The sequence below is a fragment of the Aureococcus anophagefferens genome (assembly GCF_000186865.1).
Source record: "Aureococcus anophagefferens unplaced genomic scaffold AURANscaffold_3, whole genome shotgun sequence".
Classification (NCBI taxonomy): Eukaryota; class Pelagophyceae; order Pelagomonadales; family Pelagomonadaceae; genus Aureococcus; species Aureococcus anophagefferens.
In genome coordinates this window covers 145,809-150,260 of record NW_008705563.1, presented here as the reverse complement: position 1 = coordinate 150,260, position 4,452 = coordinate 145,809, and positions in this window count along the sequence as shown.

Here is a 4,452-nt window from a genome sequence, read left to right as displayed (position 1 = left end):
CCGGTCGAAGAGGTCGGGCCGCCGGTCCTTGAGCGCCGCGTCGATCTTCTCGACGGCCTCGAGGCCCCGGCACATGACCGAGACGACGGCGACGTCGCCGGCGTGGAGCTTCTCCGGGTCGCCGTCGGGCAGGGGCAGCTCCGGGTTCACGCGGATGAGCGTCGTCTCGACGTTGTCCGCGCCGCGGAAGACGTGCTCGGACTCGCAGCGCACCGTCGTCACGTTGCCGCCCGCGCCGACCTCCAGGATCGCCACCTTGAGCGGGCGGTCGAGCTCCGTCGCCGCGGACCGCACGGCGAGCACCCACTCGCGGTAGCGGCGGTCCTGGGCCGCGCTGTCGACCCACGCGCAGTCCTCGAACATGAGCACCGCGGGCCGCGCGGGACCCCCGCACGCCGGGCACGTCGGCCAGTTCGTCGCGAAGGACGCTTCCCGGTCGCAGGATTCCGCGGGCATGCAGCGGAGCAGCGACGCCGCGTCGCGCGCGGCGCCGGCCGTCGCGCCGACCTTGGGCACGTCGTCGACCGCGGCTTTCTCCTCCGCGGCCGGTTCGCCCGCGCCCGTCGCGTGTCGGGGCGCGAGCATGGTCGCGGCGTCGACGGCGAAGGCGTGGTCCCGCGGCGCGCGCCAGGCCCGGCGCGCGCAGGGCCGGGGCGCCGCGCCGCACTGGTAGAGCTCGACGTTGCCGTGGCACTCGCGGATCTCGCCGGCGTCGAAGGCGTCGTAGGAGTGGGCGTCGACGTTCGACGTGTAGACGAAGAAGGCGCCCGGCGGCGGCGACGGCGCGTTGGCCTCCTCCTCGATCTTCAGGTCCTCGAGCGACGGGATGAGTTCTTCCCGGCGCACGCGGTCCCGAATCGTCTTCGCGAGTTCGCTCCGCGCGAAGAGGCCGTCGCGCCAGCCGCGCACGATGCCGTAGCCGCCGTGGGGGGCCGTCGACCGGTAGTCGTTGAAGCACGAGCCCCAGAAGCCCCAGAACAGCTCCGGCGCCTCCGCGAGCCAGGAGGGCTTGCACATGTCGCGGTAGTCGAGGTCCCGCTCCGCGTAGGCTTCGATCTTCGCGATGTCGCGGTAGACGGCCAGGCCGCTGTCCGCGGACCAGCCCGCGCCCGTCGCGAGGAGCAGCACGTCGGCGTCCAGAATCGCCTCCGCCGCGGTCTCGCAGCTCTCGTCGACGCGCGCGCGGAGCGCCGCCGCGTGCGGCGGCTTGGGGCGCATGGGCTGGTTGCCCATGGCTGCTCTGTGCCAGCCGCCGGGCAGCCCGCAGCCCGCGACGACGACGCTACTGCCGGGCAGCCCGCCGCCCGCGACGACTGGCAGAAGCCGCCCGCGACGACGACGATGGACGCCGGACCGGGATTTGGAGGTGGAAACGACTGTCGCGATGCCGAGGCTGCCCGGCACTCATGGTTCCATGTCATTTCACGACTTGATGTTGAAGCATTCGCAAACGATAGGCGTCGTCCGGCGACCTTCGCGGCGCCCAGCCATGCGCGCCCCGCTCCTCCTCTCGCTCCTCGTCGGCCGCGCGCGCGCGCTCTCGGCGCTGCCGGCCGCCGCGCGGCGCCTCAAGTTGCTGAGGCGCCTCGAGGGCGAGCACGCGCGGCTCGTCGAGGCCCGCGATAAGGTGGCGGCGCGCGCCGTGCGCAAGGAGCTCAACGCCCTGCGGCGGGCGGCGCCCGGCGGCGACGGCGTCGCCTGCCGCGTGGCGACGTTCTACGGCTTCGCGCCCGTGGCCGAGCCGCCGGCCGTCGCCGCGCGGCTCCGCGCGCGGCTCGAGGCCGAGGGCGACGTGGTCGGCACGGTCTCCGTCGCCGCGGAGGGCTTCAACGGCGCGCTCGCCGTCGCCGACGGCCGCGACGGCCTCGCGGAGGCGCTCCACGGCGGCGCGCCGGAGCTCTGGCCGACCGTCGGCGCCGCGTCGGCGTGCCTGAACTGGGACGTCGAGCCCGTCGACGGCGCGCCGTTCCACCGGCTCCTCGTCAAAGCGAAGAAGCGCGCGCTCGTCGACGGCTTCGACGAGCCGCTGGACTGGGACGACTGCGGCGAGGCGCTCGGGGCGGCGGCGTGGGACGCCGCGTTGAGAGGCGCCGACGCGACGCTCCTAGACGTGCGCAACGCCTACGAGACGGCCGCGGGCACCTTCGCGGGCGCGACGCCCCTCGACACGGCGACCTTCGTCGAGACCTGGCCCAAGCTCGACGCGGCGCTCGCGGACAAGCCCAAGGACGAGCCCGTCTACATGTTCTGCACGGGCGGCATCCGCTGCGTCAAGGCGGGCGCCTACGTGAAGCAGAAGCTGGGCTTCGAGCACGTCAAGCGCCTCGACCAGGGCATCGTCGGCTACGAGCGCTGGCGCGACGGCGAGGGCGGCGACTCGCTCTTCGAGGGCGACAACTTCGTCTTCGACAAGCGCGCGGACCCGGACGCCGAGTCGCCGTCTTGACTAATGCAGTGAAAATTACTCGCGGATGGGCGCGACGCAGGCCTTCTTGTGCTGCTTCCAGCCCTGGCGCTGGCACGCCGTCGAGCAGTAGGCCACGGCCGAGCAGCGCGCGCAGAGCTTCAGGGGGCAGGCCTTGGACTTGAGCTTCCCGCAGGCGGCGCAGACCATGAGGTCCGCCCGCAGCGGCGCGATGGTGACGGAGGCGGATGCGGCGTCGAACCCAGGAGCAAGGTTTTGCATCGCTTCGAACTGCTTTTGCCTGGCTTCCGCCGAAGCATTCAGGCCGGAGAAAAGCCCCGACTGACCTCCGTACGCGGCCCCCAAACATTCGTTCGATGCCTTCGTCGCATCCTCTCCCGTTCTGTCCAAAGGCGTTGCGCCGCCGCGAGCTGCCGAGGAGAACTGTGGCGCTTCAATTCCATAGGTTTCGCGCCACCGCGCGCTCGCGTCGGCGCCGACCGCGCGCACCGCGGAGACGAGTTCGGGACCGCCGATCTTTCCACCGACCCAGTGCTTCACGAACGCATCCAGGTAGCAGCGCGCGGTGCCCTCGGTGCCGTAAGCGTATTCGCCATTGATCGTCATCGAGATGGAGTTGGGCGTGGCCCCGTCTTCGATGGCGCCCGCGTCGCCGACCAACAGCGGGAAAACGTAAGGGTTCCGCTTGATGGCGTCCTCCAGCGCCCGCTTGACCTTTTTGGACGACGCGCCTTTTTTCTGTGTGACGAGCAGAAAATAGACCTTGGTCCAGGCCCACCATTCGGTGGTGTCCTCCGGGAATCGCTCGAGGAGTCGGATCGCAGCCGGCAGGTTGCCTTGCGTCAGGAGCGCATCGAGTAAGTGGTATCGCACGCCGATCTCATCGCTCGGGTCGCAGTCGAGGATCGCATCAGAAAGCTCGACGTATCGCGCCAGGCCCGCGGCCGTGGTGTGGTCGAAGTGGCAGAGGGCGAGCGCGTACGTCTCGAGGCGCCAGTCGCGGGTCCCCGGCTCGAGGGCGGCGGCCGCGGCGGCGTGATGGGCGACGGCGTCGGCGAGGGAGCACGACAACGGTCGCCGCGCAACGACATGCCGCAGCACGGGAATCGTCTCTGGCTTCAGGAGCCGCTCGCTCCGCACGGCGCCCGCGCACGGAAAGGCGCAGACGACCTCGACGCGCTTCTTCTTGGCGCTGCGACCGGCCGTGAAGCCGCTCAAGAACGACGTCGTGAACGAGAAGGGCTCGAACTCGTAGGGCAGCGCGTGGTCCGCGGGCACGGGCCCCTCCGCCGCGCGCCGGCACACGGCCGGCGCTACGGCGAGCGCGGCCTCGACGACGCGCGCCTCGCTGAGCGTCGCCGGTCGGCGCCCACCTCCGCCGCGAGCGAGAGGAAGGGATTGCTCGAGCCCCGCGCATCGGCCGCCGACCTCCGCGATGAAGGCCTCCTCGTTTGGGGACGTGCCGCGATCGAAGAAGACGCAGCCGAACAAATCCTCGGGACCGTCGCTGATGGTTTCGAGCAACGGCCCCTTCAAGGGCACGAATGGCGGCGGGTCCGGCCCGCACAAGCGCCGCATGGCGTCGGCGAGGGCCTCGCTGGCCTCGTCCGAGAGCCCCTTGGGCGCGTCGAGGTGCGCCATGTAGTGCTGCCAGTCGTCGTAGACGTGGACGCTCTTGCTGTCCGAGCACGGATTGAAGGCGTCGATCACGACGACGTGCGACTGGCTTCCGAGGCGCATCTCGAACGCGAACGAGCGCTTCCAGCCCCGCCACGCATCTTCAGCGGTAAGGACGAGCGGCGTCAGCTCGGGCAGCGCCTCTCGGAACGTCGCCGCGTGGTGGTAGAACTGGCGCGCGAAGCCGGTGGGGACCCGATTCGTTACGTGGAGGCCCCGGGGCTGCGTAGGCAAGATGTCCGTCTTGCCCTGAATATTCTCGCGCACGTACATCCGGGGCTCCACGCCGCGTCGCTGTTCAAAGGTGCTGTTCATCGACGGTGAGCGCGGCGTCCCTGGGCGTGCCGCGA